Source organism: Cherax quadricarinatus, chromosome 25 (genome assembly GCF_038502225.1).
Source record: "Cherax quadricarinatus isolate ZL_2023a chromosome 25, ASM3850222v1, whole genome shotgun sequence".
NCBI classification, from domain to species: Eukaryota; Metazoa; Arthropoda; class Malacostraca; order Decapoda; family Parastacidae; genus Cherax; species Cherax quadricarinatus.
Window position 1 is genome coordinate 15568944 of NC_091316.1, and position 24645 is coordinate 15593588.

The following is a 24645-nucleotide window of genomic DNA, read 5'->3' on the forward strand; positions in this document are numbered from 1 at the left end:
TCATCTGCAAACAGTGACACCTCAGAGTTTATTCCTTCTGTCATGTCGTTCACAAATACCAGAAACAGCACTGGTCCTAGGACTGACCCCTGTGGGACCCCGCTGGTCACAGGTGCCCACTCTGACACCTCGCCACGTACCATTACTCGCTGCTGTCTTCCTGACAAATATTCCCTGATCCATTGTAGTGCCTTCCCTGTTATCCCTGCTTGGTCCTCCAGTTTTTGCACTAATCTCTTGTGTGGTACTGTGTCAAACGCCTTCTTGCAGTCCAAGAAAATGCAATCCACCCGCCCCTCTCTCTCTTGTGTTACTGCTGTCACCTTGTCATAGAACTCCAGTAGGTTTGTGACACAGGATTTCCCGTCCCTGAAACCATGTTGGGTGCTGTTGATGAGATCATTCCTTTCTAGGTGTTCCACCACTCTTCTTCTGACAATCTTCTCCATGACTTTGCATACTATACATGTCAGTGACACTGGTCTGTAGTTTAGTGCTTCATGTCTGTCTCCTTTTTTAAAGATTGGGACTACATTTGCCGTCTTCCATGCCTCAGGTAATCTCCCTGTTTCGATAGATGTATTGAATATTGTTGTTAGGGGTACACATAGCACCTCTGCTCCTTCTCTCAGGACCCATGGAGAGATGTTATCTGGCCCCATTGCCTTTGAGGTATCTAGCTCACTCAGAAGCCTCTTCACTTCTTCCTCGGTTGTGTACCGTGTCCAGCACCTGGTGATGTGCCACACCTCTCCGTCCCTCTGGAGCCCCTTCTGTCTCCTCTGTGAACACTTCTTTGAATCTCTTGTTGAGTTCCTCACATACTTCACGGTCATTTCTTGTTGTCTATCCTCCTTCCTTCCTTAGCCTGATTACCTGGTCCTTGACTGTTGTTTTCCTCCTGATGTGACTGTATAACAGGTTCGGGTCAGATTTGGCTTTCGCTGCTATGTTGTTTTCATATTGTCGTTGGGCCTCCCTTCACCTTTGGGTGAACCATGGGCTCATCCTGGCTTTTTCATTATTCCTGTTTCCCTTGGGTACAAACCTCTCTTCAGCCTCTTTGCACATTGTTGCTACATATTCCATCATCTCATTAACTGGCTTCCCTGCCAGTTCTCTGTCCCACTGAACCTCGTGCAGGAAGTTCCTCATTCCCGTGTAGTCCCCTTTCCTGTAGTTTGGTTTCATTTGTCCTGGCCTTCCTGCTTCCCCCTCCACTTGTAGCTCTACTGTGTATTCGAAGCTCAAAACCACATGATCGCTGGCCCCAAGGGGTCTTTCATATGTGATGTCCTCAATATCTGCACTGCTCAAGATGAATACTAAGTCCAGTCTTGCTGGCTCATCCTCTCCTCTCTCTCTTGTAGTGTCCCTTACGTGTTGGTACATGAAGTTTTCCAGTACCACCTCCATCATCTTAGCCCTCCATGTATCTTGGCCCCCATGTGGCTCCAAGTTCTCCCAGTTGATCTCCTTGTGGTTAAAGTCGCCCATGATCAGGAGCTTTGCCCTGCATTCATGAGCTCTTCTGGCCACTGCAGCCAGTGTGTCAACCATCGCTCTATTGTTCTGGTCATACTCATGCCTTGGTCTCCTGCTGTTCTGTGGTGGGTTATATATCACTGCAATTACCACCTTGGGACCTCCAGAGTGAAGCGTTCCCGCTATGTAATCACTTTCTTCTCCGCTGTCTCCTCTCTCCAGCTCATCAAAATTCCATCGGTGTTTGATCAGCAGTGCCACTCCTCCACCCCCCCTGTTCCTTCTGTCTTTCCTCAGGATCTGGTATCCCGTTGGAAAGATGGCATCTGTTATCATACCTGTAAGCTTGGTTTCTGTGAGCGCTATGATGTCTGGTGATGTCTCTTTGACTCTTTCGTGCCACTCCTCCCACATGTTTGTTATTCCATCAGCGTTTGTGTACCATACCTTCAGTTTCCTTTCCAATACTGTGGTTTGGGGGGCCTGTGGGGGTGGGAGACCTGGTAGCATACTGTGGGATTCTATGATTGGGGGTCAGGTGGAAGCTGTGGGTATGGATTGTAGTTTGTGTTGGGATGGTGTGATAGGTTGTGGGGTTCTGAGGATAGTTGTTTGTGTGCTTGCCCTTGCTTCTCTGTTCTGCTCTGACTGACCTCTGCTGATTCCATCCTTGTTTCCTTTCCTATCTCCTTTCGCTTTTTTGTCCTCTCCCTCAGCTGCTGTCTCTCTGTTTGTGTTCTGTCTCTGTGTAGGAACACCTTCTTGTACTCTTCCGAGTTTTTCAACCTTGGTTTCTCTTGAAGGGTCCTGTTCCTCACTGTTTCTGTCCTGAGAATCAGCTTGATCGGTCAGTTTCTCCCCTTCACGTACCCCCCTATTCTCTGAAAATTTACAATCTCGTCCATGTCTTCTCCCCCTATTTCCGTGATGATTTTCCCAATCTCCTTTCTTTCTTCCTGCCGTCTTTCAGTGTCTTTTCCTCTCTCTCCCGAAGCCCATGGAGAAACACTGATTTTGCCCTTTCCTCCTCCCATTGCCTCTCTCTCTGTGACTCTGGTTCCTGTCTGTATATGGTCATTTTCTCCCTTGATTTTTCCAGTGGCTCTTGGTAGCATGGTTGTGTCTCAGCATTCGACTTATCTCCCTCTCTATCTGCACCCAGCTGCTCTTTCCTTTTACTCCCTGACCCTTCTTTGCAGGCTGATATGACCTTAGCATAATTCATATCTCCTTCCTTCCTGTTCATCCTCTCAGTTTCATATGCTGTGTCTTTTCTGGTCACTGCCCCTGAGACTTGCTTCAGCCTGTGTACCTCAAACTCTAGGACCCTTACCCTGTCTACTGCAGTTTCGTCTTGTGCCTCCCATTTCTTCGTCTCCTTCTCCAACCTCTTTTCCCATTCCGCAGAGAGCTCTTTCTCCATTTTTTCAGAAAGCTCTCTTAATTTTCTCTCCCATTCTTGCTCCATCCTTCTCCACTGCTCCTCCATCCATTCCTCCCTACCAATACCATTGTCATCTGATCCCTGATTCTTACGAGTCCCATCCATTTTTTTTTTTTTTTTTTAGTAAAAGAAAGAGAGAGAGAGAGGGAGAGAGGAAGAGAGAGAGAGAGAGAGAGAGAGAGAGAGAGAGAGAGAGAGAGAGAGAGAGAGAGAGAGAGAGAGAGAGAGAGAGAGAAAGGGGAAAGGTAGAAGGAGAGGGGGAGAGTGAAAAGGAAAAGGGGGAGAGAGTGAAAGAGAGGAGAGAAGGAAAAGATAGGAGGAGAGAGGGGAGAGAGAAGGGAAGAGAGAGAGAGAGAGAGAGAGAGAGAGAGAGAGAGAGAGAGAGAGAGAGAGAGAGAGAGAGAGAGAGAGAGAGAGAGAGAGAGAGGAAGAGAGAGGAAGAGAGAGGAAGAGAGAGGAAGAGAGAGGAAGAGAGAGGAAGAGAGAGGAAGAGAGAGGAAGAGAGAGGAAGAGAGAGAAGAAGAGAAAAGAGGAAGAGAAAAAGAGGAAGAGAGAGAGAGGAAAAGAGAGAGGAAGAGAGAAAGAGGAAGAGAGAGAGAAAAAGAGGAAGAGAAAGGGAGAGAGAGGAATAGAGAGAGGAAGAGACAGAAAGTGTAAGAGAGAGAGAGAGAAGAATAGAGAAGAATAGATAGAGAGAAGAATAGAGAGAGAAGAATAGAGAGAGAGAGAGAGGAAGAGACAGAAAGCATAAGAGAGAGAGAGAGAGAAGAATAGAGAGAGAGAAGAATAGAGAGAGAGAGAGGAAGAGAGGAAAAGAGACAAAGAGAAATAGAGAGAGAGGAAGGGAGAGAAAGATTAAGAGAGAGAGAGAGAGGAAGAGACAGAGAGTAAGAGAGATAGAGAGAGAGAGAGAGAGAGAGAGAGAGAGAGAGAGAGAGAGAGAGAGAGAGAGAGAGAGAGAGAGAGAGAGAGAGAGAGAAGAATAGAGAGAGAGAGATAGGAAGAGAGGAAAAGAGACAAAGAGAAGGAGAGAGAAGGAAGGGTTAGAGGGTCAATTCACATAAAGGTGTGAAATCCTGTATATGTGTGTGTATGTGTATGTGTGTGTGTATGTGTGTGTGTGTGTGTGTGTGTGTGTGTGTGTGTGTGTGTGTGTGTGTGTGTGTGTGTGTGTGTGTGTGTGTGTGTGTGTGTGTGTGTGTGCTACAGCTATTTAAGTGCCTAACAGCAGATCCTGTTCTCACCTAGTGTGCGTGTGTGTTTGTATGTGTGCGTTTATGTAAGCAGTCCTTATTTCCCTCGTATGTACTACATACGTTTTGCATATGTACCCTATCTCTTGGTTTCCACTGTACTGTCTTGTGTGCCTAAAATTACGTAAATTCACATAAAGGTGTGAAATCCTGTATGTGTGTGTGTGTGTGTGTGTGTGTGTGTGTGTGTGTGTGTGTGTGTGTGTGTGTGTGTGTGTGTGTGTGTGTGTGTGGTGTGTGTGTGGTGTGTGTGGTTGGTGTGTGTGTGGTTGGTGTGTGTGTGTGGTTGGTGTGTGTGTGTGGTTGGTGTGTGTGTGTGTGGTTGGTGTGTGTGTGTGTGGTTGGTGTGTGTGTGTGTGTGTGTGTGTGTGTGTGTGTGTGTGTGTGTGTGTGTGTGTGTGTGTGTGTGTGTGTGTGTGTGTGTGTGTGTGTGTTTTAGAAAACTGTTAAACTGTCTTGTACTTCCACAGATCTAGTAATAATATGCAATTTCTTCTTAATTATATAAAAAAATAAATCTTATTCCTAGAGCAGCAGATGCACTAGAGTTAAGAAACTTTCTAGCACGTCAAGAACCAAAACAAAAAACATGAACTAGGAAATAATTCCATTATCTATATACCTTGGTTTAAAATGAATGTACAAGAAAAAAACAGAACTCGGCAAAACTAGGATTTTTCACATGAACAAAGGTTCATTATTCAGTGGGTGAACTTAAAAAGACAGTAACGCTGGTTCATTATCCAGTGGGTGAACCAGAACTGACTAACACTAGTTCATTATCCAGCGGAAGAGAGCGATAAATTCTCGGTCTGCACTCTGGTCCTGAGTTTGTAGTGCCAATTTCCCCAGACAAACGTGGACAGATCTTAGAAAACAGAAAGAAAATGTGAGGTTAAAGCTTTGTTTCTGGGGCTCTGCCAGAACAGCGTGATGAAAAAAATACAAACTCGATTCTTGTGGGGTTTTTAACAGGACTTCCCATTGAGGCGCTGATCATTTAGAAAGGAAGGTGGTATATGGATCTGAAGAGCACTTTTAACCTGGCAGACAACTCAGTATTCTTGGAATAAAAAAATAAAATACAGAACGTACATAAGAGAACCTTCAGTAAAACTAGTAACAAAAATACTTCTACTAGTACTACAAAAAAAAAAAAAAAAAAAAAAAAAAAAAAAAATAAACTATCACAACAGTGGTGAAAAAATACAAGGGTTGCATGAAAGATTTTTACCTGGACAAGGTTTTGTTATGTGTAGAAGTGTATCAAGTTAAGATTTGGTGAAGCTCTGAACAAAGCAAAACGCTGTCCTTATAACTAATTGTCTTGCAGTCTGTCTCATCGAGGAACAGGAATAGGGAAAAGACAAGGAGAGGGATTGGAAGGAGGGCGATAGGGAGAAGAGGAATAGGGAAAAAGTGAGACAGAAGGTAGAGGGAAGGAAGGGGGATTGTTGACAGCCAGCCAGCAAGGTGGAACCACCAACATGCTCATCCATTCACTAACATACACAAACGCACGCGCTTAATGCCTCCTCCACACTAAAAGAGCAAAGCGTAAGAGAAGGAAAATGACAACACTGGGATGAAGGGCGTGCCTTGCCTCTCTTGATGCTCTCAACCAAACCTTCGGTATGCACCTGCACACTAAAGCTATATTTGTATTTGCTGTCACTGTTTCCTTTATTTCTGAGCACAAGGTCAGCAAACAAGCTTGCACGTTCAATCTACTCGGGGTATCTCTGGTCCCCAGCATTTTTTTTTATGTTAGTGAGGACACGAGGCACCCCACTGCTCACTTTTGGCAAGCCTTCGAGCTCTACTCAAACAAAACATGAAGTCCAAATACTCCATAATAAATACAGCAGCTGCGTGATAGCTACAAAAGCTCTCATAAAGCTCTATGGTAGAGAAGCGATGCAGAATAAAACTCAGAATAATAAATACACAAAACCAAAACATAGTAAGGTTGTGGAATAAATGATTCACTGTCAGTGATAACTGCGCCGGTGCAAAACTTTAGCAGTGTATAATAATTGTTTATAACCTCAGAAGCAGAAATTCTTGAAGTTACCAACATTAGTATTTTCAGAGCCCATTTTAACATGAAAAATACGAACTGTATTTATATATTTATAGAAAGAAAGGGTTAACATGTATGAGGTCAACATACGTTGAAAGATGTATAATGATTGCAAAGCATAATGATTGCTAGCATTAACTTGTACTCAATGGAGCGCAGGCGAGAAATATACATCATAATCTACACCTAGAAGATCCTGGAGGGACTGGTCCCTAATCTGCACAGAGAAATCACTCCCTACGAAAGCAAAAGACTTGGCAGGCGATGCAACATACCCCCATTAAAAAGTAGGGGCGCCATTAGTACACTAAGAGAAAACACAATAAGTGTCCAGGGCCCAAGACTGTTCAACAGCCTCCCACTAGCCATAAGGGGAATTACCAATAAACTCCTGGTTGTTTTCAAGAGCGAGCTGGACAGATACCTAAAGTTGGTGCCGGATCAACCGGGTTGTGGACTACGTGCGGCCAGCAGTAACAGCCTCGTTGATCAGGCCCTGATCCACCAGGAGGCCTCGTCATGGACCTGGCCGCGAGGGCGTTGATCCCCGGAATACCCTCCAGGTAGACTTCAGGTAGACTTTGAGAAGGTAAGAAAGAGAATGGAGAAGAAGGATGAGGAAAGCACTGATGATTAATAGAAGGATAAGGAACAGAATGGTGAGGAAGAGGAATAAGGAAAACATAAAAGCATCTTATCTTGCAAGTTGTCCCGTTGAGCACTTCCTCACAGCCTCACTTTTATGCCTGGCTATGTTTTCACTATTACAAATACAATAACACATCTTTTCCCTTCACAGCACAAAACAATATGATATCGCCTGAGCGCCTAATACGTCCAAGAGTGGCAAGAACATTAGGTCACTCCAGTTGTAACCAAGGTGCAGGTAATGCAAGTAATTATTTGTATAATGAATAGAAGAAAGAGCCTAAGCATCATAAAGTACACGTCACGACTTGAATGGCTTACAACAGCTTAATAATGCAGTTATTACTTGGTGACCCGCTACACCCATGTTCATACTGGCATTTTATTCGTCATTAGAAATATGAAAATTACTCCTGATGTGGGTCTTTGTCATATGATGACCAGCTCAGTGAAACTTTTGGTTATATGACCGAGACCTTCCGCTGACTTTCCGGTCAATCCCGTAAGAAAATAAAGACTACATCATGCAATGTGATGGTAGATTTTCTACCACGTATGAAAAATAACTTCAAATTTTAAAACTGTGGATAATGCGGTGGTGCTAGGATTATTGAAGTTTCGATCCCCTATACGCTATTAGTGCAGAGGAAAAAAACTACCTAAATACTCTGTCAAACTTAAAGGGGCAATATGTAAATTGCAATTGCAGTAATAACAAAATGCACTTACGATAATAAAGCCCTTGTGATCAAGTAGAACACACATAACTTCTAATGTAATCGTGTAGGTTATGACTTAAGGTACACCAGGTGAACCCTTCTCACATGCTGTTTCTTGCACTGTACGTTGCAACATACATCTGACTTACTGCTGCTCACACATGTTGCTAGTTGTATTGACAATTATTACAGCAGATGCAATGATGCTCTCAACTGATACTGAGTTGGGGTCGTACACACCTGGTTCTACTCACCATCTTTTATTTACACTTGGTTTTACTTCTCTATGGTTTTTACTCCTTGGTTTTCACTTACACCTGCCTCTGATTAAACCTGGCTCTACTTACCTTATTTAGTGCTACTTATACCTGACTTACTGATTTAACTTGAACTGCTTCCACACTGCTGCTGACATATGATGGAATGAAGTTCTTTTTTCTACTTGATATTACACATTATGTACCCGAGATATGTGCCGCTGTACAGACACAGTAACTGCAATTGTTATAAATACCACAGAAGATAAGGTTTAAATTCTGCCACAGAGGTAACATTTATTGTGTAACCCGTATCCATGCTGTGGAGGGTATAACACGAGCATATGGATATACAAGACACCTTTATTAAAAAAACCATACCACGGGCGGGATTTGAACCCGCGGTCAGAGAGTCTCAAAACTCCAGACCGTCGCGTTAGCTACTGGAGACTCTGAACGCGGGTTCAAATCCCGCCCGTGGTATGGTTTGTTTGCAATTGTGTCATTACGACCACCTTTATATTAACACTGAATATAATAAGACGCTATATATATCTTTGATATCACCTGACACTTAGAGGGTTTTAATGTACCTGAGGGGTTCTTGATCCAAAGAAATAAAGCTACCATTCTCTTTCTGGGATATAATCTATTAGGCCAATAGGCCTTCTGCAGTGTTCCTCCTTTCTTATGTTCTTACCTCCACTCCCGGGTGCTGTATGACCCCCCACTGATTTAGCGCTTACCAGTAAATATATAATAATAATGATAATAATAATAATAATAAAAATAAGCAGAGGGAAGAACGTACCTGGAGGAGGAAGCCATGATGGAGGATCTGGTCAGGTGTGAAGAACTTGCTGTATAAGTCCCACGTCCTCGTGTAGCACTCTACCCCTTGCTCTTTTTTTTCCTGCCACTGTTTTCTTGCTTTTTAAGCCTTTTATTTGCTTACCCCACTTTCTATGCCTTTTCGCTCTTCCGGGCTATTTATCTTCTTTACCGCTCTATATTTAGGCTCTTCTTGGCTTGGCTTGGTAAGACTGCCTACTTTACTCTGCCTATATTTCTTTTGTGTTCTCTAGTGTTTTGCTTTCTATTCCTTCCCTCGTTTTCTATGTGTGTCTCACTCCTCTTATTCTCAGCAATTATTGTCCATTCGTCTTAGGCTTTCAAATCTGATGTGATCAAACAATTGGGATGAAAGTTTTTTGCTTTCTTTCATTATCTCTTGGTACCAAAGTGCTTTACACGGTTTTCTGGGTCTATGTCTGAAGTCTCTCTTAGGTATATATAGAAGGGGTATTTATTCTTTTACTACGGTTAATATATTAGCAACACCAGGTCAGATTCATGTGTCAAGAAATTCAGCTACATTACTTTCTAGTAAACTGTTTTACTCTGATCACTGTCTGTCACCACAATGCCTGGATCACCTACAATGCTTATTTCCCTTCGATTACCTCTTCATTCACGTAACATTATCATTCATTCACCTGTGATTTAATGTTTTTATTCACCTGGATCAATTTCCGTCACTGCTTTATTAACATGAAAGTTACTCGTGATTGATTCACTCATCTAAAGTTCCATCACTGGTTCGTTACCTATATCATTTTCCTATACAAATTCGCGTCAGTGCTTGGGTGTGAACACTAGCTGGCTGTGTGGAGGGAATTGGTCTTCACAATGCAACACTGAATGGATAATAATAATAATGAGCAACTCACATGAATAATGTTTCATAGTGTTCAGTCAGTCTCTGAATTGAAGTGTATCCTATATGTTCATCAGTTCTTCACCATGAGCTGGAATCTCAAGATGAAGTATATTCTTATGCTAGTTTGTCCAGTTTCCTTTAGGTCATTTATGCCACCAAAACAGTAAAATAGATCGTCCATTCAATGAGATACAGGCACTTCTGACAGGGCACTTGGTCATCACATTCGAATATATTTACGAAAATTCTGCGGTACAAAACTAGAAATTTTTGTCACTAGATAAAAGTAGCAGCGATAATTATACCGAGCAGCAATAAATCGGTATTTACAAACACCTTAGCAACTAATAGGCAATGGTTTTACGCTAGGACGACGGTCAACTTTATTAGGGATTCGTAAGCACTCGGCGACAAGTTCTCAAGAGGTTTGACAGCCGACGGATAACGCAGTGAGTAAACAGAGCCGCCGTAGTTCTGCAGCCAGGAAGGTGCTGAAGATGTGGGCGGTTGCAATGGGCGTGGGGACTGGGTGGCTGCTGGGAATGCCGCTCGCCGATGGTGAGAGGTAGCAGGGTGGGGAGAAGAAAGGGAAGGTACACGGGGTCAAGGTAGTAGCGCCGACGGTAATGGTGCGGATGGAGGAAGTGGTGGTGGTGGTGGCAGCGATGGTGGTGATGGTAATGACGATGGTGGTGGTGGGCAAGCCCAAGGAAAACATCACCACTAGTGTAGGCGACGATGAAGAACAACACTGAAATCCAGCCGTGAGCGCCCTTCCTAGAGCAGCAGCAACTGTAGCGCCTCACCATCCACACTACCCGGTTCTATGGTGCCTCTCGAGAATCCACGGTAACGCCACGTCACATCCATACAAAGGCGGAGACACGATGGGAAAGCTCTGCCTTCAGACAACCTCGCGACACCTCGATCTCGCGTACATTCCTTACTTCAGTTTCCTCTTTGACATCACAAGTTTTCAAGATGATCCCCCTTTTTCTTTTACAAAGAGACAGTGTAGTTTCCTTTCCTCTAACTTCCTGGTGGCGAACAGTCTTACCTGAAACAAAGAGGCACCCACGTCAGTTACAACGAGGGTAATCTGTAAGATAAATGATCGAGAGAGAGAGAGAGAGAGAGAGAGAGAGAGAGAGAGAGAGAGAGAGAGAGAGAGAGAGAGAGAGAGAGAGAGAGATAGATAGATAGAGAGAGAGAGAGAGAGAGAGAGAGAGAGAGAGAGAGAGAGAGAGAGAGAGAGAGAGAGAGAGAGAGATTAACATTTAAAGAGAGCCTGGATCAATAAAGCATCCATCCAGCGCTCTCGGCAATAAGAACTATATATTTATATGGAAGCATACAAGCACAAGGTAACTATTCATCACTCCACACTAATTAGTACTAGGTAAAACACTAAACACATTCATTCAATTTCATAAGTATCACTTTAGATAAAATAGTAAATTTTAAAATCTCCTCAAATTTCCGAGGCCTTGACAGGTAACCTGATAACTATAAAAATCCTAACTATAAAAATCCTAACCAAAGCCACCAACAGAAAATTATAATATGCATCAAGTGAAAGACCAACCAGGCTGTGATGGATATGTGGGCTAGCGGCAACAGTCTGGTTGACCAGGCAAGCAGAAGACAAGCCTGACCCAGAGCCAGGCTCCGAAAGTAGAAAACCTCTCGAAGCTCAAAGGCACACCAATATTCAAACCCATTAGCTGCAAGTAAAGTTCACCAGAGTCGACCGAGGATATCAATGGGTGACGCTCAAAATATCCCATTCCAAAGCCGAATTTCCAGAGGAGGAGGAGGAGCTGGTTCTAGCATATGAAGTAGGGAAATAGTAGGTTGAGCAATAGATGCGGCAGCCACATGACTGCCTGATCTACCGCTCCACCTACCATTCCAACCTTGAGACAAAAGGTCGCACAAAGGCGAAGCACAGTCAGTTGATCTACCTTTCAGGTGCGGTACAAAAGTACCTTTAAGATAAATCTCTTGTGGCTGCATTACATACATTTTCAGTGGCTTTAGGAAGGGAAGGGTCCATGTTAGGGCCTGATCAGGGGCCCATCCTCAATAGTGTTATTTGATGCTCAAGGGTTAGACCCACACCTTCAGGTAGCAAAAGAAGAGCAGGCAGTTGTACCCGAGACTTGGTAAGATGAATGACCACCTTCTGAGTGGAAAAACCACGCAGCTAATGGAAGCCGCCCACCCTGCTATAATATCAACCAGCTTTCGTTTGAGTGGCACTGCTAGGTCATCTACATATTATGAAACCTTTATGCCGATAGGAGCACCCACTGTACCAACCATGGACACAATAAAACACACAGACGATCGAAATGCTGGCCTACAAAACTACTCCTCCTGAGGAAATCCCATGAGTAGAACAAACGAATCTCGACTTTAGTTATCCGTGTTTTTCGAATAAGCTTCCGAAAATCACATCAATATATTCAGCTCCATAGTGTTAGAGGCCGAGTGTAAAACTTCAACATGGTGTGATAGACTTTCTTCAGGTTGAAAGAGGTCGGAAAAAGATCTCCAGGTTATGAAGAGGTCTGGCGAAACTCTTTTGGATATCACCAGTTAGCCTTAAAACAGGACACAATCGCTCGTTTCCCAGTGTCAGACCAGACGAACACATCATATTCTCCCTCATTTGTTTGCAGATGATGCTTGTTAAGAGAGATTAATCAGCGGTTCGCAGTCTTCCTTAGGTCCCGGCCAATATTTGGAAATGGTCAGAACACAGACTGTTTATCAACTACAGAGCAGCATACCACCAGTTCCGATAACACTAATCAGTCTAATAAAAATACAAGTGATTCTGGAAGGTGGTGCCGTAAAACCTTGGATATACCTTTGATGACTTTCGAGAGTTTTTCTATTCCCGAAGCCCAGCCTTGGGCCAGGCTTGTCTGGCGCTTGCCTGGTCAACCAGGCTGTCGATGCTTGCGGCCCGCTGGCCCACACATCCATCACAGTCTAGTTGATCTGACTTCCACATATGTCCTCGCAGTGTTTTTGATATCTTCTGGTAAGAAGTTGAATAGTCTGGGGACACAGATGTTGATACAGTGTTTTCTTACTGTGCTCACAGCGCCCTTACTTTTCACTGGGTTTAGTTTGCACTTTCGTTCCTATCTCTCACTACAGTATGTTGTTATAGCTGTGCGCAGGTTTGGGACCAGGTATGGTTTGCTTTCCAGGTACGTATATAATATGTATCTCTCCTCCGTTCCAGTGAATACATATTTAGGACTTTACGGCCTTATGCTCTCCATCCTCCCCTGAGCCTTAAGGAAGTGGCCAACAGGGCAACGTTCATATCTCGTATGATAAACATTAGGTTATAAGGGTCTCCAGAGTCCCTAAGGCCGTGGAACCAACTTCCTCTATGGCCAGTCCTGGAACTCACGACTGCAATAATGAACGTTGGAAGAACATCTGTGTACGTCATGACTGACTGATATGAAAACCAAAGTATAAGAGATATAAAAGGCAAACTCTTTAAAAGAAAAATACGAAAAGTAATAGGAAAGAAAATATCCACACTGGGCTGATAATGTTTCTAAGTAATATAAATAATTAACTAAAGCGTAACTGTTATATAAATATATTTTCTAATTCAAAATAAGAAAATAGCTAAATCCCCACAAATGAAGCAACAGGTGAATGATGGGGCTCACTCTGTAATAAAAAAAAAGGAAATATGCAAAGATTGTACATTATATGATAAAATATTGAGTCGGGGGGATCTAGGAGCAGGTAAAAAGTCACGTGACAAAGATCTAAAACCATATTGTGATACTGACCAGTATTTACGAGTCTGGCTTAAAATCATTAGCACGCATTACAATATGATGACCCGTTCAGTAGTGTTGTTGACTTTATTAAGGATTTAAGGCAGCGTACTTCTTAAACATATCTTGGTCAACGGATCACATTATACAATTTTAAAAATTACATGCTACATTGGCAAATTTTAAAATAGCTTTCAGATATATGAAAGCTATTTATAATATGTTAGATCAAAATTAGAAAATATAAATGTAGTACAAGTATGTGGATAACATAAAAAATCCAAAGATATGCTGCAAAATGGTTCCCAATGCTAGGAAATTATTACTATGGGGAAATGCTAAACCCAAAAGTCCTACAACACCAGAGAAATGGGAAGTAACTAGCTATGATTCAGAGGTAGGGCACCTACAATTCCTTGGATCAGGAGCCCTTTATATGAGTCAAGGGAAACTAAGAAATTGATTTCTGAATAAAGAAAACATATGGATGTTAACTGATGGAAAAATATGAGAGGTGATAACCAAACACAGGATCATAAAAGGTTCTGATTAAATGAAGACTCTTGGAAGTTTAAGTTCAGGCGAAATCCTAGAGACCTTTAAAAGTGCAGACACAGTCCCTCTTCACCAAGGTACTAACATCTTACCATAAAAGTTTTGGAAATTGTATTGACACATCAAATTGTTGGTTTTATGGAAATTCATGAGCTACACAAGCCAGGTCAACATGAATTAAGAGCAGGAAGATCGTGCCTGTCACAACTATTAAAATAATTAGATCCTTATGACAATCACGGAAGATTTGGAAGAAAACAACACGACTTTCCAGAGGCATTCGAAAAATTCAAATGCGATCATGATGCAAATAAAGTCGACAGGTTTTAACAACAGAACACAGAAGTAGTAAATCAAACAAAATCTTATCTTGCCAAAGCAAAAAGTTCAAGTCACCCTGAGCCCATCCTGCCACCTTCCTGATTCTTATCCTCTTAGTAAACAAACTGAAATATCTGTCATAATTTGTATCTTTTGTTTTTTTTGGTCCCCTCAGGGAAGGTTCCTTGACGCTGGTGAGGGGGCTCTTGATCTAGGGTATTGGATCTGTGCTCCGGTTCCCTGAATTAAGCCTGAATATCTTCCATCCCCCCACATGCGCTGTATAATCCTACGGGTTTAGCGCTCCCCCATAATTATAATTATAGTATCTTTTTTGTGAATGATAGCTTGAAAAAATATTACTTGAAAACAGAAAATCAATAAGATATCAGATATCGATGAAGTCTTCCAGCAGGCAATAAAAAATAAAGTTTAATGGCGACACATTCCAACTTATTATTATTATTATTATTATTATTATTATTATTATTATTATTATTATATTCATGAGGAAGAGGATGACCCCCCCCCTCCCCAGCTAAGATATGGAAAGATACATTATACAAGAAAACAATCTCACAGAACGAAAGGAGAATGTAAGACTTGGTAAAAATGTCAAATGATCTATTATTTAGAAAATACTAAGGCAAATCTAGCAAAGGCCAGAAAAAAAAATATAATGGATAAGAGCTTTTCATCTAGTGACATAAATGTTAATGGTGGTGTTGCTTATGTTATAAGTTTACTTCTAAAATTGGAGAATTATTTAGCCCTTCGTCTATGATCAAAGGAATGCTAGTATTACCCTGGCCTCTATTTACTGTTTGAATGGGAATTAACTTACTCTTGGTTCCGAAGTAATTAACTACATTCATGTTTAAACATCATTAGACAACAATTTGTTTTCTCTTTAGAGCCAAAGAATGTCATAACAGTATACAAATCAACTGAGTACTTACGCCTAAAATGTTACTGTATTCTGTGCTCAATAGCTCCAGTCAAGGCAGGAACTGGAAAATAGTTTACTGCTCGCATAGTAAAAAAAAATAAACCACTAAGAATGCCTTAAAGCACCTGGAATGTACTTTCTGGAAGATACTGAAGAGCCAAATCTAGAACTAATATAACTTACTTGAGTGAGTGATATGGGATGATGGGTTAAAAAAAAGCCAGTGAAAAGCAGAGGAGTCATAGGCACAAATATTCTTCAACCTGCTACCATCAGATACCAGAAACATCGCCGGAACAAATGTGAAAGTCTTCAAGACGAAACTCAACCACCACCTCCGCCAAGTGTTAAATGAACAAAGCTTTGATGTCTATGGTGGCCAGCAGGATGCTAATAGCAACAACTTGGTTGTACAAATAGTCTGCAAGGAACCCTCAAGCCGAGCTGCGAGGGTAGAAAAACCCTGGGAATTGTCACGAGTATATCACACAGGGATAACTCGGCCACAATTATAAAATAAGAAAAAAAGGATCAACGCCTTTGAGAAAAAATGCAATAAATGTTTTAATAATAATTCAAATCAAAGAGTTAATGTCTATGTGGTCCCAGGCAAAGCAGCACTAAGGATCAGGAAAAGTCCCACTGTTCATACATAGTAACAATCACCATTAACTTTCGAGACCAAAGTCCTATTATAATCTCCATAATGCGATAGTGTAACACTCAAGATATGGTCACTAACCTATAAGAAGTGCCCAAGTGGCTTCAAGTTCTGAAAGAAATGTGAGCCACTGCGTCCGACAAATGAGAAATATAAAGCACTTGTTAGGTTAATAAGAGTGCAGAAGCATCCATCACTAGTTTATACCAACGCAGGCAAATAAAGGAGAGTTACCTATAACAAACCCAGCAGCCCCTCCTCTTAACCTCAGACATCATGTCACTGTTGTAAAGGCAATCAAATGGGTGATTATTGAAGGTGCCTTCAACAGTTGAATTATGACTGATTAACTCAGACCGCGCGCAGTGGGTGCCCGTTTTCTGTTCGCGCCGCAAACTTGTTTATCGCATGTTATCTTCTATTTACAGTTTTTCCGTTGTGGTTTGTTACAACTGCTTATTTTTTTAAGAGGATAGAGGACAACCTAATTTAGAAATGTGCTGCAAATCATATGTATCGAATCTACTTAAATGTTCAGTGAACGTTTCTTCGCTAGTAGCTACAATCATTGCCATGTTTTTCTAAAATAAAAGTTTAGAAAAATAAAATTATTTTCTCGGCAGAATGGTGGCTGTCAGCTCAGTGGCAACACCATCGACTCAAGACCATAGGACCTGGATTAGGTGCTGGTTTGGACAAGATATGGTCATGTTTCTTTACGCCTGGTGCTTCTCTTCAACTAGTAATAAATAGGTACCAATTTTGTAAGTAGCACTTTGGGATTGTGGTGGTACAACTTAGATAAGCAGAGGTAGGATAATAGGTTTCAGCCTGGAAATTCAATAGTGTAAAAAAAAAAAAAATAGTTAATCCCGTATCCTCTGTCACCCAGATGATTATTATTGCACTAATGCACTGCAGATTTTTTTTATAAGTCTTATTGCTAAATTTGGATCAACTGAAGATTCGCTCTCCCACCAAGAAAAACAATTACCTAGCTATGGAAATTTTGGATTCCCAAAATTTTATTCTGCACCAAAACTAACATAGCAAAACTTCAAGTAATATAAAACTTTAGCTTATTTATCAAAATAAAATCTACCTGGTTAGGGTAGTAAGGAACGAGTGAATCTTCAGGAGAACCGTCAATTCTTTAAATCCGAAATACTCTTGTTAAACACCGTACAAATATCCTGCAAGATCTTAATAACTTATCATATATAGTTTCATAGTAACACCGTGACCTAGCATTAACATTTATATTAGTGCTGTCAAAGTAGACACAGTAGACTCATAAATATTGTCATCTAATATAGTTTCCAACCAAAATTATCAAGGCTATCTGTTGTTACAGTATTATCAAAATCTTACTCTAATTTCATGACACCCACAAATCGCAATATATTTTCATGCAAAGAACTTCACAACTCAGTTCCAAAAAATAATTTGAGGCTATTTCTGATTTAGACGAATATAACAACATTATGAAGCAAAGGAAAGATGTAAACTTCCTTCCTTCCTACCATTTCATTCTTTATCCCTTCCTTCTCTCACTACCCTTTTTCATTCTACATTCCTCACCCCCTCTCATTCTATATCCCTCACTTTTCTCATTCTACATCCATCTCCTCATTTTACATTTTCATCCTACATTCCTTACTATTCTCATTCTACATTCCTCGCTCCCCTCTCATTCTTTCCTCCACTTCCATTTTTCATTCCTCCTACTTCGATCTTAACCCCTCCCTTCCTTTCTCCCTTTCTTATTCTTCATCCTTTTCTGTCCTCTCATTTCTATCAATTCCTCTCTCCCTCCCAAATCTTTGTTTTTCCCTCATTCTTTATCACACTTTCTCTTCTTCCTCTCTAAATTTTCTTCCCTCTGTCTGTTCTTATTCTTCCTCTGCCCCCTCCTATTTTTTCATGTCTCCCTCCCTTCCCCTTCCCTTTATTCTTTTTCCCCTCCTTGCCCTCTCATTTTTATCGCTCCCCTCCCATCTCCTTCCTGCATGTTTCCTATCTTCCTCCTCTCTGATTCTTCGTGTCTCCTCACTTTCTTATTCTTCCTCGTCCCCTCCCCGATCCTCTATTCCACCTTATTCCTTGTGTGTGGTTAAGTGTGATGTAGTATGGGATATTGAAACAGATTCATTTTTATGATTTAAAATCTACAAGAAACCCCTCGCTTATTTATGACGTTTAAACAAAAGTTGCTGACATATATAACCAACCTGCTAAAACCTTAATAATTTGCAACTCAAGTGATTGCTATTTTAACAATTAGCTATCTTAAAACTGACTTAACAACTGGCTATCTTAATTTCCTATTATCAAACCCGACATGCGGCTAAAGTGATTTATTTGCTATCATGTATCAGAAATCATTATAACACACTCGTAACATTTCACGGGGCAGAAGTACCATTCCACAAATCATTCACAATTTGTTCCAGGTCACACGCCACTACTCGCATTACAAACAGTATCATGAAGTATACAAACTCTCCAGGGAAGGTTGGAGGAAAGGGAATGATTAAGTTTTGTAGAGGAAATGGGGACTAAATCCCTCCAAATTTTTAAGATCAAGAGCATTTTCAGTCGGACAAAAAATCCTTCTTGAGGGAAGGGGTGGGCTACATTGTATGACATCATGTGATGTGTGTTGGGTGTGGTGAAATGTGGGATCGGAGGAGAGGAGAAGGAGTTATGGTTGTGGAGGAATGGGGAGGGTGTGCGGTGGGGAGTAGTGCTGACGTTATTAACCAAAATGGGCTCTGAGATGGAGACCACCATTTACATACGACAGATAAACAAATAGAGACAAACATAATAAATGTAATTATAAGTATGTCCCATGAAAATAAAATGACTCTCAGACAACTTACCAGTATTATATGCAGTGTGCATGAAAACAAAAACATCCACACGGACAAGTGAAAAGTGTGAAGGTACTGAAACAGAAAGCAAACATAACAAAACCAAAGCCAAGACAGATGAAATGAAAGAAAACAGACAAGTGGAAATAAAAGATGAACTAAAGGAGACAGTATCACTAGATAATGAAATGCCACACCCAGAGGAAACACAAAGGAAAATAACCAGTCAAAGGTCAGGGAAAATCAGATAGAAACCTCTGCAGAAGGGGTAAACCATATGTTTAAGCACACACAAGAAATGAAAGACACCTGAGATGGCTTCAATACAGATAAAACTATGTATAAGTATTATGCCAAGGAAATATGAAGATACAGAAAAAGTAATTACCCACACCCAAACAAATGTCTCAAAATTCTAATAAACGAAAAATGTGGCATGAGTTTTACCATCCTGAGAATGAGTGAAAATTCACTTGAGGAAAAACCTATAACCTAGATTGTCCATTTTTCATATGAGAAGTACTAAGATACAGACATACACATTACTTAGGCGTAAAGATAAACGAAGAAAGGAGAGAGAAACAACAGTTACAGGCTCGAAACAAATAAAAAATATGACAAGACACTAGGTGGGACAGAATAAATACAAAATGGAAGAGCAATTACTATAACTTCAATATTACAAGCGTCACCCACATTGGATGGAACAAAGGTCGTTACTGCTGCAATGGACAGACCAAGAGAGCTTAAAACAGACACCCCAGCGCAAGTGGTAGCTGAGCTGGTTTCACCAACAGCATTAAATACGCCAACAGAATCAAGTAGAGTTATTTTTTGGGTCCATATACAAGGAATAAAAGTAAAGAAAAAAATGAAATTTTTGAAGCTTTTACAGAAACCCAGACAGTGAGATCAACATCCCAGAAGAGGTACCTTTTTACAAGGCCTACCGGTTTTTTTTTTCTTTCTCCAAGGTTATCATTCATAACTTGAGAACGCCTCATCCTATCTGCTTAAAATTTTCAATGTTAGTTTACTATAACAAGGGAAAGGTTCATTCAACTATTGGCAAGTGAAGATGTCTACTAGTTATTTTTTTATTATTATCACACTGGCCGATTCCCACCAAGGCAGGGTGGCCCGAAAAAGAAAAACTTTCACCATCATTCACTCCATCACTGTCTTGCCAGAAGGGTGCTTTACACTACAGTTTTTAAACTGCAACATTAACACCCCTCCTTCAGAGTGCAAGCACTGTACTTCCCATCTCCAGGACTCAAGTCCGGCCTGCCGGTTTCCCTGAACCCCTTCATAAATGTTACTTTGCTCACACTCCAACAGCACGTCAAGTATTAAAAACCATTCGTCTCCATTCACTCCTATCAAACACGCTCACGCACGCCTGCTGGAAGTCCAAGCCCCTCGCACACAAAACCTCCTTTACCCCCTCCCTCCAACCTTTCCTAGGCCGACCCCTACCCCGCCTTCCTTCCACTACAGACTGATACACTCTTGAAGTCATTCTGTCTCGCTCCATTCTCTCTACATGTCCGAACCACTTCAACAACCCTTCCTCAGCCCTCTGGACAACAGTTTTGGTAATCCCGCACCTCCTCCTAACTTCCAAACTACGAATTCTCTGCATTATATTCACACCACACATTGCCCTCATTAATCCCGGTTTTGGTTTCTGTGAAATAGCTTGAGAAAGCCTCTTCTGATCGAATTCAAACTTTCAACATTGATGTATCCTACTTAGGTTTTGATTATTATTAGTTTCTGTAGGTGCCAACTTGCCAGTTTTATTCTTAAAATTATGTGGTATTATTTTTCCACGAAATACCTTGACTATGACTCATATAAATGCCTTCAGACCTTAATGACTGATGCAGCTTATGAGAAAGCAACGCGAAATAAAGAAATGCAAAGTATCATTAGCGAAAGCACTCTGTAATCCTTGGAGGAGCTTAGATTTAGGTGAAATTAAAAAGCCTTAAGAAGAGCTGATGGAGCCCCTCTTCACAAAAGTTGCAGCAGAACGATGACAAAAAAAAAAATAATTACAGACCAGTAGCGCTAACACCAAACATCATACAGCTTACTGTTTTTATGGAAATACGCATCTCGTCAACATGGATTTAGAGCAGGAACATCATGCCTGCCATAACTATTGGATCATTATGAGAAAAATCACAGTCGTTGGAAGAACACTAAAATGCAAATGTGTTTTACACAAATTTTACAAAAGAATTCGACAAGCATTACCTCTGAGTCATAGCTCATAAACTTGGGTTAACAGGGATAACAGAATAATACAAAAAAATATGTTCAAACAGTACACAGTGGAAATAAAAAAAAAGTCTCGGCAATGTAAAACGTTTCGTACCCCAAGGCACAGTCCTGGCACCTCGACTGTTCCTCATATCAAATATGCAGTAGACAAGAAACACTAGCCAGGGTGTCGTATATATGGTGGATACCACAATTAGTAAGAAAATCGCTTCAATAAAAGATATAGATTAACGAAGATTTCTAATAGGCAAATGAAAATAACATGTTCAATGGTGAAGTATTTCCACTGATAGAAATCGGAAAAATAAAGACTCAAAACGAGAACAGAATACTGAACACTGGCAGATCATCCCACAGAATGTAAGAAACAGGTAAAAATACTTAGGGATAATGTCAGATCTGTCATTTAGAAAAGAAAGCAAATGGATCAAAATTACAGGATTTTGATGATAACTTTCAAAACAAACGAAGTACTATTCAAATAAATTTTAACTCACGTTTGGAATATTCGGTGCTAGCATGCCCATTCAAGGCAGGAGAGATATCATAGTCAGTAAAATATTTAAACTACTGGCAATGCCTCGAAGTATTTGCAACGTACTCTCTGGAGGAAAGAGATGTATATATCTGATAAAATATACATGGAATATATATTGGAGGACCAGGTCGCAAATTTACACACTATCATAACTTTCTGGAGGTGAAAAGCAAGGACAGCATTAGCATAGTAGCAGAACACTGTCAATATCTGTGGTCAAAGACTACAAGCAGATATTAGAAATATTACCGGAATAGGTGCAGAAATCTAAGAGAAAACTCGACCACTACTTAAGTCAATCAGACTGTAATGACTATGTGAGCCAGTGGACTGTTAACAACAATAGCTAGGATTAACAAATAATCAAAAACGAAGTTTGCCCAAAGACCTCACTGCAAAGGTAGAAAAACTCTCTAAGCCAGTCAGAGGTAAACACAAGTGTTGGGGGTATGAGGGTGAGGTATTGATCACGGTGGCATTATTATATTCAGGAGAATGCACTATGTAACTTAAGGGTTATATAGTGCCAGAGGAATGGAAGGCAATCTGGTTTGATCCAGAAAACGGAGAGTAGCTGAAATTCCTTGGATCTAGAGATCTTCACTGGCTTAAAACAGGTTGTAGAGTGAGACCAGATGTAGTGTGAGACCAGTTGTAGTGCAACATCAATTTTAATGAATGTAACTCGTGACCTTCAGACGGCCCTGATCCCTCCCTACTCCCCCCCTTCCAACCCCTCCAAAAAACGACACACGCGGCTCCACACAGGTGTTGCATATTCAAAACAGATCTCAACGTTTCTTCCGAACATTAAGGAAATATACAATATTTTATGTATGTACACTTGTGTGTGTGTATGTGTGTGTGTGTGTGTGTGTGTGTGTGTGTGTGTGTGTGTGTGTGTGTGTGTGTGTGTGTGTGTGTGTGTGTGTGTGTGTGTATGTGTGTGTGTGTGTGTGTGTGTGTATGTGTGTGTGTGTGTATGTGTGTATGTGTGTGTGTGTGTGTGTGTGTGTGTGTGTATGTGTGTGTGTATGTGTGTGTGTGTGTGTGTGTGTGTGTGTGTGTGTGTGTGTGTGTGTGTATGTGTGTGTGTGTGTGTGTGTGTGTGTGTGTGTGTGTGTGTGTGTGTGTGTGTGTGTGTGTGTGTGTGTGTGTGTGTGTGTGTATGTGTGTGCACGCGCGCGCGCATGTGTGTGCGTACTACTACACACGTCATCAGTGATGCTACTCTCAGTAGCCTCGGCTATTTTCAGCAGTCAAGGCTCCTGCTGATACCAATTTTACGACTTCCGGTGTATCTACAGCTACTTCTACTACTACTACTAATACTACCACCACCTGCTACCTTTGACTACAAGCTACGTCTACATCTAGTATTACAAGGGACTCTCAACATTTATACACTTAATGGTGAAATTTTGATAACACTACTGTAACTCATAGAGCTAGTGCTGCAACTAGTGATAGTGCTGCAACTAGTGTTAAGTGCTGCAGTTAGCGCTATTGCTGCAACTAGTGCTGCTGCTGCAACTAGTTCTGCTGCTGCAACTAGTGTTAGTGCTGCAGTTAGCGCTATTGCTGCAACTAGTGCTGCTGCTGCAGTTAGCGCTATTGCTGCAACTAGTGCTAGTGCTGCAACTAGTGCTGCTGCTGCAACTAGTTCTACTGCTGCAACTAGTGCTAGTGCTGCAACTAGTTCTACTGCTGCAGTTAGCGCTATTGCTACAACTAGTGCTAGTGCTGCAGTTAGCGCTATTGCTGCAACTAGTGCTGCTGCTGCAACTAGTTCTGCTGCTGCAACTAGTTCTACTGTTGCAACTAGTGCTAGTGATGCAACAAGTGCTGCTGCTGCAACTAGTTCTACTGCTGCAACTAGTGCTAGTGCTGCAACTAGTTCTACTGCTGCAGTTAGCGCTATTACTGCAACAAGCGCTACTGCTGCAACTAGTGCTATTGCTGCAACTAGTGCTAGTGATGCAACTAGTGCTACTGCTGCAAATAGTGCTACTGCTGAAACTAGTGCTACTGCTGCAAATAGTGCTACTGATGCAATTATCGCTACTAATACATCTATCGCTACAGTTGCAACCATGATACTGCTATATCTAGCGCTACTGATGTAACTAGTGCTACTGCTGCAACTAATGGTACTAACGCAACTAGTGCTGCTGCTGCAACTAGTCCAGCACTGATGTAATTATTCCTACTGCTGCAATTAGTGCTACTACTGCAACTAGTGCTACTGATACAATTAGTGCTACTGATGCAATTAGTGCTACTGATACTAGTGCAATTTTGCTGCAACTAATGCTACTGATACCAGTGTAATGTTGCTGCAACTAGTGCTACTGATGCAACTAGTGCTACTGATGCAACTAGTGCTACTGATGCAACTAGTGCTACTGATGCAACTAGTGCTACTGATGCAACTAGTGCTACTGATGCATCTAGTGCTACTGATGCAACTTGTGCTACTGATGCAACTAGTGCTACTACTGCAACTAGTGATACTACTGCAACTAGTGCTACTGATGCAACTTGTGCTACTGATGCAACTAGTGATACTACTGCAACTAGTGCTACTGATGTAACTTGTGCTACTGATGCAACTTGTGCTACTGATGCAACTAGTGATACTACTGCAACTAGTGCTACTGATGTAACTTGTACTACTTTTACAACTAGTGATAATATTCCAACTCTTATTTTTCTGTAACTATTACTGCTGCAACTAGTGTTATTACTGCAACTGGTACTACTGGTTAACCTTGTACTGCTACTAGTGCAACTAGTGTTATTACTGTAATTGGTGCCACTGCTTTACCTAATGCAACTAGTGCTTCTGTTGCTTTTAGTGCTTTTGCTGCTCATAACGCATTTGTTGCTCAGTGCTTCAGTTGTTCCTAGCTCTGTTGCTGCAAACGCTTCTGCTGCAGCTAGTTTTTCTGTTTCTCCAAGTGCTTCTGTTGCTCTGAATTGTTCTGGCAAAGTCACTGATCAAACCCCACGCAATTCATTAGTAA

The 24645-nt window shown here is 41.3% G+C and overlaps 1 long non-coding RNA gene across 1 annotated transcript in view; it reads right to left on the bottom strand.

The window, feature by feature from the left end:
* LOC138853199 (uncharacterized) overlaps positions 1-24645 on the bottom strand; it is a 249751-nt gene that overhangs the window by 213307 nt on the left and 11799 nt on the right. The window contains exon 2 of the long non-coding RNA XR_011392409.1: positions 8701-10666. This is a non-coding gene — a long non-coding RNA (uncharacterized lncRNA). The remainder of the gene's footprint in view (positions 1-8700; positions 10667-24645) is intronic.